The sequence below is a fragment of the Camelus bactrianus genome, chromosome 9 (assembly GCF_048773025.1).
Source record: "Camelus bactrianus isolate YW-2024 breed Bactrian camel chromosome 9, ASM4877302v1, whole genome shotgun sequence".
Lineage (NCBI taxonomy): Eukaryota > Metazoa > Chordata > Mammalia > Artiodactyla > Camelidae > Camelus > Camelus bactrianus.
Window position 1 is genome coordinate 41,666,750 of NC_133547.1, and position 15,041 is coordinate 41,681,790.

At 52.5% G+C, this 15,041-nt stretch overlaps 1 protein-coding gene across 6 annotated transcripts in view; it reads right to left on the bottom strand.

Annotated features, from left to right (window-relative positions):
* Positions 1–15,041, bottom strand: part of KCND3 (potassium voltage-gated channel subfamily D member 3) — a 526,784-nt gene that overhangs the window by 156,030 nt on the left and 355,713 nt on the right. The gene's annotated exons all lie outside the window — the stretch shown is intronic.

The window sequence follows — 15,041 nt, forward strand, 5'->3', positions numbered from 1 at the left end:
CCCCGGAGTACACATTACTTTTCCTCTCCCGCTAAAGCAAACTTTTCTCCCACCCCTTCTGGAGAGGTTCATTTAATAGCGTGTGAAATGAAATGTCAACAAGAATTAGAACAAATGGCATCGTAATCCCCAGCAGATGACAGGCAGCCAGAGGCAGGCCGGCTCCAATAGCCCTGAGCTGCAGGGAGCCAGCCTGGGGGACCCGAACCCCCACTCTGGGAACAGGGACCTCTAGGCAAACAGTCTCCCTGCTTGCCACTGAAATTCGGTCTTTCAGCTTCTGACAGCAGAACAGAAACTGCCTTTCACCTAGGAAACAGGTTTCCTCTGACACACAATTAGCAAGGACAAGTATTCCCTGGGGTGAGACCCAAGAGCCCCACCCGCCAGCCCTTCAGGGGTCGTGTGTGGATGGGGAGCCGTCCGGACCAGAGCCCTGACCTGCTGCCACGACTCATCAGCTCCTCCTTGCCTTGCATCGGTCTGCTGCTCTCCACAAGGCCCTGCATTTGTCAGCTCATCTGTCCCGGGGGCTCGGAGGTGTGAGAGAAACATGCCTTGACCCTCTGCCCACCTGGTACCGCCGAGGACACAGCCATGTTCACTTCACTGGATCACGTAAAGACTGAATGTGATTGGACGCTTACCACGAGCCGGATTCTATTTTATCCTTTCAACATTCAAACTCATTCTCATTCAGACACATATTTATTGAGTGTCTACTGTGTGCCATGCACAGATCTAGGCACAGCTGTGAACAGACAGACACAGATCCCCGCACTTGGGGAGCTTTGGTCTGTGTGGGGCTGGGGGAGGAAGACAGATGGTAAGATAAATAAGGGGCTTTCTCTGAAGCCCGGGGAAGCCCTCTGTACTCACAGGGGCACAGCCAACGGGAGACAGGCTCAAGTACCCCAGGCTCCGTGCGTGTCCTTGGGGTGACAGTTCTGGGCTTGCCTACACGGTCCCCCTGAGGTCCCCGTGGGGCTGAGCCTGGACTGCCCCCAGGAAACCCAGCTCACCGACCGACCCCCATTGCTGGCCCTTCCTCCTTCCTGTCTCACTCACCGCCTGCCCCTTGGTCTCGCTGCCCACATGCAGTGGCACCCACGTCTTGGGCTTCGATTTTAAGGGAGCCTAAATTAAGACAAGAGGATACATATTAGGGAGGAAATTAAGTGGGAAAGGGGAGGGAGATTCCATTTTTAGTCAAGGAAGAACGATAGCATTTTCATTTTTCTAGATAAGGAATTGAGGCTCTGACCCCAACACTCTCCATCTCAACTTGAGAAAGTGGCAGGACTGGGCCTTCCCGCCTTCTTTCTGGTGTGGAGATGGCTGCCTTTAAGCACGCGACTCCTGGCCCTTTGTCCGGCATTGGAACCAGTGCTGGAACCATGAGGGCACAGAGCAGGCCAGGTCCCGCAGCCGGAAAAGAGAGTGGGAGGCACTGCTGGGAGACTGGGGCAGGGGAGCTTTGAGCAGGGAAGGGAGCGCCGGCTTTTAGAAGGAAGGGGGACCTGGGAAGGGCATCCTGGGACAGGAAATGAGAGTTGAACGTGGGGAAGTGGGAGTCGTATTTCAGGCCGGCTGGAGGGGAGGCTGTTCTCCTGGAGAAGGGGCTGAGAAAGCTGCACCTCAAAGTGGGCTGAGATGCAGCAGAGGATGCTGGCCGAATCCTGGCCCTAAAGAGTGACTGCAAACAGGTCAGTGGGGCCCGGACACCAACTGTTCCCTCTCAGCCCTGTCTCCATGGTGAGCGAGCACCATTCCAGCCTCACCTACCCCACAGGTATGGCCTCAACACCTCCCCGGGCACACAGCATTGTTTTCCTCTTCTTTGCCGATTGGAATGGAGGCTATAAAGCTGGAGGACACCTAGACACTGGCTCATGGAGTACTCTCATTTTTTCAGGAAAAGACGCTGAGGTCCAGAGAGGGAAAGCGATTTGTCTGAAGTCACACAGTAAGACAGGAACAGAGCAAAAACCCAGGTGTCCGGATGTTTACTCCAAGGCCGCGATGCCCTTTCCTTTTCTCCCAGGAGAGGGGTTATATTTACATGGTGTCGTGCCTCTTGTAGGCTAGAGCCTGGAGAAAGAAGGCTGGGGAGAACAAGGGCCATCCTGATGCCTTCACGGCACTCAGAGATGGATTAGAAATTACAAAGCACTATCACTCTGCCCAGTGAAGCTGGCAGGGCAGGCGTCATTCACCCCACTCCACAGGGGAAGAGATGGAGGCTCGGGAAGTTTACCCAGCCCGGGAGTGGCATGGCCAGGATCCAAATCCAGGAACTCTGATTCCAAGTTTCATGTTCCTTCCAATTACTCCAAGCTAAACCCAACTGGGGCCTCACGGTGATTACCTTTCATTAGCTTCAGCAAAGCCTCTACTTTGGTGAGTTTCATAAAGGACTAAATCTGTCAGGAAAACATAAAGACAGGGCCCTCATCCATCTTCTCGACAACTATTTATTAGACTTATTATTATGTAAATACAAAACAGAAGGGGGAAACTACATTAAAAATCCAATCTGGCTGCCTCTGCAGGCAGGGGGTAGATGGCAAGGGGGGCAGAGGAAGGACTGAGTCCCTCAGTCTCCTGTGGAGGCCCACAGGGAGGCCCGGCCAAGTTTGGAGCCTGGGGAACAAGAGGGTGGGACATAGGCCACCCGATGCCCGCTCAGAGTCTGCAACTGCTGCCCCACTTGACAGCTGCCATTGTCATTCCACTCTCAATTAATGAAAAGTGAGGATACAATTAAAAAGCCAAACATCGCCCTTGATTGCAGCAGTTGGAGGGCAGCTTAGCTGGGCCCCAGAGAGGCCCTTTCTCGGGGGCCTGAGGTTCCCTCTGTCTGTTCCTGCAAAAGACCCTCTCAGGAGCGCAGCACCCCCTGCCCCACCCCTAGGACCACCCAGCAGCCTCCAGGAGGGCACGTGCGCAGTGGCGCTGTGATGGGTCTGCTCACGTGTTGTCCTCGTTGGCTCTCTACTGCCCCAAAGTCAGTTCATTGGTCTTTGTGTATCCCCTGCTATGCCTGGCACACACAAGGAACTTAGTAAATGTTCCTTCTCAAATATGTGAATACATTTCCTGGAGGTGATTATGCTCCAAGAAGAGGGAAGTGAAAGCAAGTATGGGCATTTCAGTTGTTACCATTGCAGGAGGCCCGAGGTGAACCCCATAACACAGGGAGCAGTGCCCTGCACCCCACCTCGGCCTGGCCCACAGCCTGCCCTGCTCTCAGCAGACTGCAGTCCCCGCCACGCAACCTAAGCACCATGGCAAGGGGGCCAGTACACATCCCCAGTGCCATCTCTGTGCCTGACTAGAGCAGGTCCCCGACAGGAGGAAGGAGGAAGGAAGGAAGGAAGGAAGAGGGAAGGAGGAAAGGAGGAAGGCAAGCAGGCAGGCAGGCGGGCGGGCTGGCACACTGGCTCCACTGTCTCCCTCCGTGTGTACCAGCGGCACAGGGAGCACGGATTTGGTGTCAGAAGAACTGAGCTTGAGTCCTGGCTCCACCACTTCACTGACTGGCCCTGCGATCTTAGACAAGCCTCAGTTTCCACATCTGAGTAAAGGGGAGAGTACAACCCACCTCACTGGGTGTTGTGAGGACTAAATGTGCTAATGTGTGTATAGCACCGGGCCCAGTGCTTGGCACACAGTAGGTACTTAACATATGGTAGCTGTTATTCTGAAAAAATTATCAGCTCAGCTGCCCCATGGAGTCACGTAAGTGCAGCAAAGTGTTATAGGGGCCATGGTGAACCCACGCCCAGGGCAGTGGGGACACCAAGGACAAAGGGATTGATAGTGCCCTGTCGGAGCTGGTGTTCAGGTGGCCACCGCCCCACACCTCTGTGATGCTGAGCTCAGGGCTGGGAGGAGAATCTGTTCCCCCGATGGTACCTGCTGAGTAAACAAGATGGGGGAGACGTTGTCCTTGCCTCCAATGGAAGAATGCAGCCAGGCTCTTCCTGATGACCGGTGGAGGGCGCCAGCCCAGGGCCTGCCGGGGCTCACCCTCCAATCTCCAGGACCTTCTGGCTTAGCACATGCCTGTTTCTTCCTTGTCTAACCTCGCTGGACTGAGAACAATACATCCTTCTTGTAATACTCCCCCAGAGACTAGGAGATTATGATTAAACACCGAGAAGTGAGGACTCAGAAGGTTATGTTGCTCTTTGTGTTTGCAAAGGGCTTAACCACATCCTGTCAGAGCTGCTCTTTGTCCTCACAACCCACCCTGCACAGAAAGCGGGTCGCAGGGGCCCCAGTGGATAGGCAAGGTCTAGGAGGCCACTGTTTACGGGCAGATTCATAATTCAGTTAACCAACTGATAACAAATATGTTGGGTAAGGCTGTAGGAGTCAGGAACTCTGTCACATGCTGCAGATACAAAGGCAGATTGAGGAGGACGAGTCCCTTTTTCCCAGAGGCATCGAGGCTGGGTTGTGGATAAGTGACATGACTTGCCCAAGCCCTGTGTTCTGGACAACCAGTCAGTCATTTGTTAATTAATTCAACATATGAGTGATTACCATGTGTCACGATCTGTTCTAGGTGCTGGGGATACAGCAGTGAACAAAGCAAGGTTCCTGCCCTCACGGAGTTTACATTCCAGCAGGGGAGACTACAGTGCACACATCAGACATTTGTCCTGCACTTTAATGTTTATGATATGCTGTCTCCAACATCAGCTCAATTCTCGCTTAAGTCTTACGATAACTGTATTTTTTGTTGTTCTCATTTAATAGATGAAATTAAGACTCAGAGAGGTTAAGTGACTTGCCCTTCAGACACATGAGATGAACTGTTCTTGATGCAAAACTGTCAGGACAATGTTTTTATGAGAAGAGCTAAAGAGAGAAGGGGATTTGTCGTGGGGACTTTCCTTCTTCTGTCTGGGACTTCCAAGGGGGATGCTGAAGTTCGGAGGAACTCCGCATATTCTCATAATGGCCGACTAATGACCTCTGGTAGACCAGCTGTCTAAGAATTCACAGTGACCAGTACAACCCTGGGCTGGAGTGATACTTGTCATCTGATTACATTTTTTGCTTGTATTATTAGTATTGTATTGTTGTTAGTTTATTTGCTTGTATTATTTTGTTTTGCTTTGTAATTCTTGTCTTGGGTATGATGACTTTTCTCCAATGGGGACTGTGTGTGTATGTATGTGAAAGGGGCCAGGTAAGAACAAGGAGAGAAGGGAGGAAATACAGGAGGTAATGGCCTGACCTCCAAAGAACATTGTTTGGCCACCACTCACTCCTTCCATAAACATCAGGTGAGTTCCCGGTGAGCCCTGGGGTCAAGGATGACCAAGGCAAGCTCCGTCCGCCTGCTCCGCGGAGGCAGCCTGCCAGGCCCACTGGACTCACAGGTTTGCCTGTGTCCCTGCTACATGTCCGGCCGGTTTCCACACCAGCTCAGCCTCTACAGGAAGATCTATTTCCAGGCACAGGGCTGGTGCAGGGCATGGGGCTCCCCTGCCAGAGATGAGTGCTATTCTCATCTGTAAATGGCTCCAGCTTCTGGAGAAGCAGCCGCAGATGACCACTTAGCAGCAAACAGATCACTCCCCACCGAGCCCGTGATTCACCAGGGAAGAGAGCCAGCCTCCCAGGCACAGGGAGGCAGCAGCCCTGGGAGGTGCCAGGGAGGGCCATGGGCCTCTGGCCCACACTTAAGGATGGAATTTATTTCTTCTCCTCCCCGTAGCCTGTCAGGCTATTCTGCTAGTTTTTCTACTTACTTTCTTTTCTTTCTAGGGCTGGAGAGAGTTTCCATCCCAGCTGGGCAGGGCATTTTCCCAGAGACGCTTAAAAACCCTCAAATCAATTAGCTGGAAGTCTGTGACCATGGTCTTTTTTACTCTCCCTTCTCAGCAAGCAGACCTCTTCCCTCTGGGAACAGGCCTCCCTGCTGCTGGTCCAAGCTGACAGTGCAGTGCAGGAGAGGGGAGGGTGGGAAAGGAGGAAGGTGAAGGCAGAAGAGATGAGGGAGAAACCAGTGAGTAGGGAAAGGGCTTCTGGAAGGCGAGAGGAGGAGCAGGGGAGCAAACAGAGAAGAGAGGCAAGTACAGAGGGAGAAGAAAACACAAAGGGAGAAGGGTTTGCGCTGTTCCGGGGATCTGTTCCTCGGGGCCTGAGAACTAGATTCCAATGTGGGCAGAAAATCACAACAAGCATTCCTGGGCCTCATTGTGGGCATCCAGCGCTGCAGGAGATGCACAAGTGTGAAACTCGGCCTTTGCTTATGACTGGGCAGAAGGGTTGGTCTGAGCATCACATGTTCAAGGTCCAACTTGATACAAATAAACACTTTCATCGAGGGGTGGAAAATCTGGTGACAGCTCTGACTCCATAGCTCACAGCTGGGTGAGTCTGGTCCTGCATGGGACCTCCCTGTGCCTCAGTTTCCCTTCTGTAAAATGAGATGATGCTACAAGTCTTGACACCCTTACATGGCCATGGGGCCCCTCAAAGGAGACTCTGTGGATGAAAATAAATTGTGAATTCTAAAGCTGGACAGAAAGGCAGGAAACACAGAGCAATCAAAGGCTGGATACGGAGGTACTGAAGCCACTCAGAGGGTGGCCAGAGTCCTGGGGGCCAGAGCACAGGGCTGGGCTGGGAAAGAGAAACCACCAGTCTTAGAAGAAATAAAGAAAAGGAGGCTCATGAGGGCAGGGGAGAGGATGCCAGGAGAAAGGCGCGAGGTGGGAACATACTTGTGTATTTGTGGGGTTATTAACAAATAGTGCTCTGTTTTGGTTTCTCTGCTTGCTCTCTCCACCCTCCTCCTCCCACCCCTGGCATTTTCAGGTGATTCCTTCTGCCTAGAAAAGGCTCCTCTCTTCTTACCCTTCTGTTTGATGAACTTTTACTAATATTTCAGGTCTTAAATGTCATTCCTCCAGAAAGGTCTTCCTAGTCCCCAAGACAGGGGCTCCAATATATATTAGGTTAGTGTTTTCTAAACATGTTTACTATGACTCAAAATAAGAAATATATTTTACATCACCAGACACACACACACAACAATATATAAAATGGAAACAAAAATTTTAAAGAAATAACATTTTCCCCTTATTATAGGCATGATCCCCTAATATCATTCTGTGATATTTCTTTTCTGCTCTATTTAATTTTTTTAAAAATGCTGGTCATGACCCACTAAGTTAATTTCACGACCCACTCATGGGCTGGTCACTCGCCATTTGACAACCCTACCTTCTGTTCCCCTGTCACCGCGTTCATCCCGATCCTGGGTCACCGCACACATCTGCATCCCTGGCCTGACTGCAAACTCCCCGGGGACAACTCGTGCTCTCCCCTGGGCCCAGCCCCCCAGCACTGTGCCTGGAGCCCAGAAGGGGATTTAAAAACACTGAATGGATTAGTTACTGAATGGAGGGCTCTCTGGCTGGAGCAGAGGAGCATAAAACAAAGAGTGGGATAGAATGAGGGCCTTGAAGAGCAGGCACCTGGAGGTAAATTTGAAGGGAGCATAGGAGGGTTACTGGGCAGAAATCCTAGGCTGGAGAGGAGGAGGGCCTGGTCCAGGGTTCTAGCCACAGGGGCCACGAGGAAGGGCTCTACCTGGAGGCTGTTTGAGGGAAGACATGACAAGGCTTTAAGGTAGAGAGCTCCAGGGGTGGCAGAGAAGAAGCGGCAAAGAGGACCCCACGTCTCTGGCCTGGACCCTGCCCGATCACTACAGCTTAGTAAAGACCCAGTCACAGCTCAAGTTTCTTGACCACCTACTATGCGTAGCCACTGTACCAGATGCTTTGCATACATCTGTCTCTGAGCCCCTGATTTCTTTAGAATTGGGAATCACTTGAAATCAGGAGGGGCGTAGATATGTGTATGGCGAAAGGTTGCATAGATGGGGTGGGGTGTGGTGGAGACAGTCTCTGAGTTGACCACCTTAAGTGTGGGAACGTTTGAGGGATGAGGAGCAGGGCATTCATTCATTCATTCATTCACTTATTCAACAAACATTTATTGAGTGCCTACTCTGTGCCAGGCACTGGCCAAGGTGCTGAAGGTGCAATGGAAGACAAAGTTCCCTGCCCTTGTGGAGTTCACATTGTAGAGGAAGGGGGGAGTCAGACAATTATGAAAGAGATATATAAGATCATGCCGGGAGACAATGGGTGCTAAGAAGACAGATGATGCAGGGTTAGAGTTAGGCTCCTGTCGACAGGGCAGTCTGGGGCAGTCTCTCGAGGAGGTGACATTTGGACAGAGACCCAGGGGAAAGCTCCCAGGAACACCCAGGGTTGCAGGGAGGGAGGATGAAGAGGCAACAGAAAGGAGAGTCAAAGAAACCCATGTAAGAGCAGGAGAGCCCCCAGAAAGACAGCAGGGGTTCTGGTAGGGAGGAGAGAACATTTTAGGACCCAGGACCAGCATGAAAGCCAGGAGACATGAGTGGCCTTTGTGAAACACCAAGATTATTGACAAAACATGGCCGAGCCAGTGCTGCAATCGGCCAGGGCACACCCGCATGCAGGCCCACAGCCCCCACCTTGGGAATCATGGGATGTTCTGGGAGCACACCTTGGTCCATCCACAGGGAACCATCTCCAGCCTCTGGGAGTTGGCCACAGGGGTCAGGGGTCTGGGCGAGGAGAGAGCAGCTCTCAGCCTGGACTGGGGAAGCTCCACCCTCCTGAAGCCTCTTAGGAGCTGCTCTCAGTGTGTCTGGGAGTCTCTGCTTTCAAAAGGGTCCTCACCCCACTCCTCACCCCACCCTTGCAAGGGCAGGACTGACCTGGGAGCCTCTCTCACAAACATGGGTGTGCTCTCCCCATCCCCCACTTCTCCCTCTCCCATGGAGGGTCTAAGGAGTAGAGAGGGAGAGCCTGGGGCTGGCCTGGGGCAGCCTGACGGGGTGACTCATCCTTCCCCAGTCCATGTCTCTCCATCTCAGACCGGAGCTCGCAACTTCTGCCACCCTGGTAAGGACAGCATGTTTCTGGGGCTTGGCTGCCATTTCCTTGCCCTCCATCTCCCCTCACAGCCACGGGGCTGGAAAAGGAGGGAACATCCCTCTTGGCTTCTCTCATTCACACTTCCCTCCTTCCCCAGGGGAGATGCTGAACACTGGATAGAAGGCTGACCAAGGCCATGCCTAATGCTAAGAACAGGAGAACCCAGAACCTTCCATGCTTGCCTCCCTCTCTTGGCAAAGGGCCCCGTGCCTCCCAACACCCAGGAGGGTTGAAAGGCCAGCGAGCGAGAGACAGAGACAGAGACAGAGAGAGGTTGTCTGGCTCCCTGCCCTCAGCTTCTTCTCTCAGGAGCTCCTCCCCACAAGCCATTTCCCAGTGAAAAAGAAAATAATATAACAACAGCAACAACATTTTATTGAGCACTTACTACATTCCAGGCATTATTCTAAATACTTTAAAGGAACCAACTCATTAAATCCTTTTGCAACCAGGTAAGGTACCAACATCCCCCACTGTATAGCCAAGGAAATAGAGGCACAGAGAGGCTTGTGAACTTCCTCACAGCGGGTGGACCAGAACGGCGGACTTCCTTCATCTCGGTTTCAGTCTGGGCTCTACATCTCCAGCGGAACGCAAGACCACCCGCAGGATCTGAGCTGTCCACCCACCCCGGCCATCAGTGAGGCAGAGAGAACAAGACTGGGGCTGCTGGAGACGGGAAGAGGGTCCCTGAAGAGAGTAGCTGATGTATGCTGCCTGCTTCCCATTCAGGTCAAGTCAAGAGTGAGGGGCTCTAAGGGGGCCTCTTTGGGAGTTTTACATGGGTCCCCCGCACTTGGGAGACACAAAAAGCTGCTGTCTAACTCACGCCCGAATAACCTACAGGGAAAGTGATGGATGTGTTCCCCAGCAGCTTGGATAGTGGAGCAGAAGAAAGTGGCCTCACAGGCATCCTCATTTCCAGGCAAAGGAGTGTTTCCTGCCGACAGACAGGAGTGGACCACAGTGGGGAGAGAGCCTGACTAGGGGCGGTGGGCCCCGTGGGGAAGTGGAGGCCCCCTCAAAACTCAGAGCTGAGAAAGGAGTTGAGCGTCCCTCAGGGAGAGGGCGCCACATGTAAGAGGGGAAACACAGGTGCTTCCTAGTGTCCAGGCGGGGGAAGATCTTCAAAGAACCCTGAAAGTGCTTCCCGGCGGAGACAAGTCAGATTTACACACCTGCTGGGCCCAGATAATTCAAGAGAGAATTCCTACACCCTGCCCTCCTGCCCTCTCTTCCCACTCCTTCAACCTGGGAGGAGAGGAGAGGCCCCAGGAGTGGGTTTCCTCCACCCTCTAGATCCACTGTCTACCCTTTCCTGGCCTCTGTGGACGAAGTTAGCAGGCTCCGTGCCTTCCAGCAGGAGGCGCTGTGCGCTAACAAGCGTGGGGGACGCCCTTCCCTCTGCTTCCCCTACCCGCTCACCAGTACCTCCTCCTTTCAGGTGGCCCTATCCATACAGCTCCTTCTCTTAATTCTAGTAACTTCTTCCCCTGGTACCTACAAGCCTTGCCACCACCTTTGGAGATAGTCCTTTCACGAAACTCCCCTCATCTTCCCAGCTTTGGAGAGCCACGTGCTTCCTGTCAGAGCTGGACTGACAGAGAAGGGAAAGAGAAAACAAGCCAAATGTGTCCACCACCCTGGTCCCACCAGCAACGGGCAGAGCCAGGGCCAGAGAGGCCTTCGCCGGGTGGGCTTTAAAGGTGTAATGATGGACTGGCCTGCACACAGTAATTACAGAACTGAGGCTGTCTGCGTTACCTAAAAATGACCTGGAAAGTCGTGGGACCTGGCCCAGATTCCATCCGGGGCAGCAGAAGAACTGGCTCCACTGAATAAATTCACAGAGACAGTGAAGATGAAAGCAAAGCTGATTTCTCACCACACAGGGGGTTGCTCTTGGTCAACACTCAGCTATTCTCACAAGAGCAGGAGCTGGGATTCCAGCCCAGGTGGTCTGACCCCAGTGCCTGAGTTCTGACCACTCTCCTACACAGTTTGCTGCAGGGCTGGTCCTCATAGAAGTGAGCATCTCTTTAATTTTCAATGGTTGTCCCAAGCAGGAGACCCTAGACTTCTCTAGAGCCTTCCTTCAGAATTCTAGCCCTCTCTTTTGGATTTCTAATCTAAACCCATCACCTGGGGCATTTCCTTTGGTTTCTCTAGTGAGGAAACTGACCTTTGAGCCAAAGAACTCGTGTAGAGTGTTTGTGGGATGGGCCCTCCTCCTCTCCCACTGCTTAAGACTTCCAGTTCTGCCTTTAATGTCAACCTGGATGGCAGCGCCTGGCGGTGGCCTGTGGTTGTCCTCAGGATCTGGTCAAGATGCTCCTGAGTGACTTGAATGCTAACTGTCACAACTCCAGGCCTTTCTTCCCTCTACCTAGACTCTCTGTAACTCCTTTCATGCCCTGTTGTGACCCTTCGAGGTCCTTTCTAAATGCCATCTACTCCAAGAACCTTCCAGGTCATCCCGGAAAGGGAAACTCACCCCTCTCTGTGATCTCCTCTGCAGGATCTCAGCCACATTCCATCCCTGTTCTCACACTGTGTCACAGTGGTCCCTCTACACACGTGTGTCCCTCACTGGACAGTAAGCAGCTCAACAGAAAGTCCATCTGAACGTAAAGATTTTCACATCTTCAAAGTCCAGTATGAGGCCAGACAGGTGAAGGTCAATCAAAGGTTTTGAGAATAAATTAATGAATGAATCATTGAGAGACTGAATTCCTTTAGCTTTTGAACCCAATGGACTGAATAGCCAATATTTATTAAATACCTCTGATGTGGCCAGCAATGTCACTGGCGGAGGTCACCTCAAGGATAAAGTTACCATTTCTGCCCTTGAAAAACAACCTGGCTTGGGAGACAAGGTTAATTAACACACATGTAGTAACAGCGACTACCACTTTGGGAGGGCTTGCCCTATGCCGGGCTCTTGTAAGTGAGTTACCAGGTGGGAACTCATCTTAACCCTCATAACCACCCTGTGAAGAAGTTACTATTATCTCTAAGTAGTAGATGAGGAAACTATAGCTTACAGCCTCCCAGCTAGGAGGGGGCACACTGAGTCCTAACCAGAACATAAACTGTGTAGGACAGACTGCAAAGGTTGTAGGAGTAGAGAGAAGAGGGAGATAGATGCTTGTGGGCTGGAGTAGTTAGAGAAAGCTTGGAGGCAGACCTGAGCTGAGTCATGAATCCCCTTCCCCCAAACCTTTTCTCCTGTCCTGCTGGGGTCCAGGACCCTCATCCCCATGCACCTGGAGCCCTGGGGGAAACCACTGCATGTTAGACGACTTTATGAGGGCACTGATGTCATCAACACTCCTGGGGCAGCTGGTGCCCCAGCTCCCGCCAGGCGCCTCCCCAGTTCTGAAGCCCGAGGGGGCAGGAACCCACAGCAGCCGCTGATTAATTTCCACTGACAAGAGGTTGCGTCTTCGGCAAGCACGGTATTAAATAGCTCCTTTTGATCATAATTAAGTTTCTCTCGGGCTGATGCTATAAATAGCCATGCCCTATTGATTGGAGGGTCTGGGCTGTGAGCTCAGCATCCTCCGGGAGCCTTTCCAGGCCTGGCTTGGGCTCTTGAGTCCCACTTTTCTCTTCCTGACACGCAGCATTCCTAATTTCAAGGGCAGGTGCAGCCAAACACAGGCTTGGGTTCGGCTCATTTTCCCAACCCTGCCACCCCCGCCCCCCCTGCCATTCCAGCTGAAGTCAGGGGTGACTCACTGGGTTCCTTGGCTTCCCAGGCAGAGACCTCAGTGAGCAGGACGCGTCTCCTCCTGGCCCTTCAGAACTGAGCTTTCCCCTCTCTCTATAATGAAGACAGTGTCCCTGGCCCCTCTCTGCCCTGCCTGGACACAACCGCCCATTATACCAACAGGGAAACTGAGGCCCAGGCAAGTGAAGATCCCCCTAAAAGTCTCTAGAGAAAAAATGGTTGAACTCACAACTAGGGTTGTCTCTTCCTCCTCATCTTCTTAAAGTAAAAGCAATCTTATTTTCTGTTCTCAGTGCTATGTCTAAGAGAGGATGCGAGGAGGGGCTTGGGCCCTTCAAGTCACAACAGAGAGGGAGGAGGGGGTGGAATCCAGAAAAAAGCAAATTGATTATTATGCTGACCAACACACACTGGTGGAAAAAAGCCCAGTAGAACCCCCTCCTTCTCCCCAGTTACCTGCCCACCAGTCACTGCCTGAAAGCAACAAGGCTCCTTCTCCAGGACTTCTCCCAGTTCCCTGGAGCCCCTCGCCCCCCAACCACTAAACACACACACAGTGCTACTGCTTAGCCCAGCCTGTGACTCACTGGTGCTTGGTTCTGTTCTGTTCCGCCCCACAGAAGGCTGGGGACAAGGCAGTACGGTAGGGGGGAAAGGTCTGGCTGAAGTTGCCAGGCTTTGCACGGTCCCACCTCTGCCACCAACTAGTGCTATGGTCCCCGGCAAGTAGCTTAACTTCTCTGTGCCTTAGTTTTTCTTGTCTATAAAAATAAGTGGGTGGAATAAAGTCAACTTTCCAGCTCCCAGCTCTATAATAGCATAATTCCAAGTACAAAAAAGGGTCTGTACATACATGTGCCAGGAAAGGAGCCTGGATGAGCTGATGCTGAGTTTTCATCTTAAAGCAAGATATTACTTCAGCCGCCAGAGAAAGAGGACATCTGCAGAGGGTAAGTGCTGGTGCCAGACTCCTGCCCTCCACTCTTTATGGCAAACCACAGCTCTGGGACCCAATCTGTTCCATCTCCTGTTTTTATAAGCAAAGCTGCAACACTGCCATGCTTGTTCATTTACCTACTGTCTATGGCTGCTGTTGTGCTACCACAGCAGAGCTGAGTGGCTGGAACAGAGCACGTATGGTCCACAAAGTCTAAAATATTTATTATCTGCCTCTTTACGAAATAAGTTTGCCGATTTCTGCTAGGGCATGTCAGTGGATTGGGAGTTGGAGAGAGGAGGAGAAAAAGGACTCTCCCAGTAGAGGTCAGGAATACGTGCCTGGGGAGCTCCTGGGCAGAGCAAACTGCCCACTCCTCACTGTCCTGCAAATCAGGTTATAGCAGGGGTCACCTGCACTGTTCCTGGGGACATGGATAAGAACCCTGGAGTCTCTGGGGGATCTGCCCAGTGACCTGGCAGCCTGGAAATAAGCTCTCCTCAAACCACAGGACATACATACACACAGAGACACCCCTATGTGCGGGGACACACACACACACACACACACACACACACACACACACACACACACACACACGGCTGGGGTAGGTAGGTTGGGGCAGGGAGATATTTTCATTCTGAGTATGTGACAGAGAGGGTCCTAATGCAACTTGTGTAAAGGCATCCCACCTGTGCTTATCCCTGCTGGGGTCCCATGGTTAATCTGCTCCAGAAACCTCTCCAATCCCTCGCGGAGCCCTGAGCTAAGGCCAGGGTAGGGGAGAGCCAGGGGTCCGATTGGCAGTGCCTAGAAGCAGAGCCATTCCCCGGGAAGAGTGGGGAAAGGTGGTCACCAGCAAACAGAGCAGACTGGAAGCCCTGCGAGCTTCACTTAGCAATGTGATGTATGAACGGAGCAGCGAGCTGCCAGGGACCTGGGGAGCAGGCAGTGGCTGGAGCTGGAGTGAGGGCACAGAGACACTCGGTAGCATCAGCAGTGATGAAATAAAAACCCGCTGCCAATTAGCCTGCGCTCTCTGGGCTCCCCAAATCTCCTCAAAGCTGTCCAGGCTCGGGCTGCTAGCTTTGGGCTTTGAGGGTGTTCCTGCTGCTCCCCATTCTTCTACACCCTTAGGCGCTGGCGGGCCCCCTCTGTATGGCCCTGTCTTAGAGGCCAGCATTTCGTGGCGGCCCTTGATCTCCACCCCAGAGCCTCCAGCATCCATTTGGCAGGCCACGGGGGGCTTTGATGGTCTTCTCTTCCTCAACATGAAGCCGATCTGGTTTTGCAGAGCGATGGGGTGGGGGTGGGGGGACAAAATCTCCCGATTAGTTTTCACACGGCGGCCGCC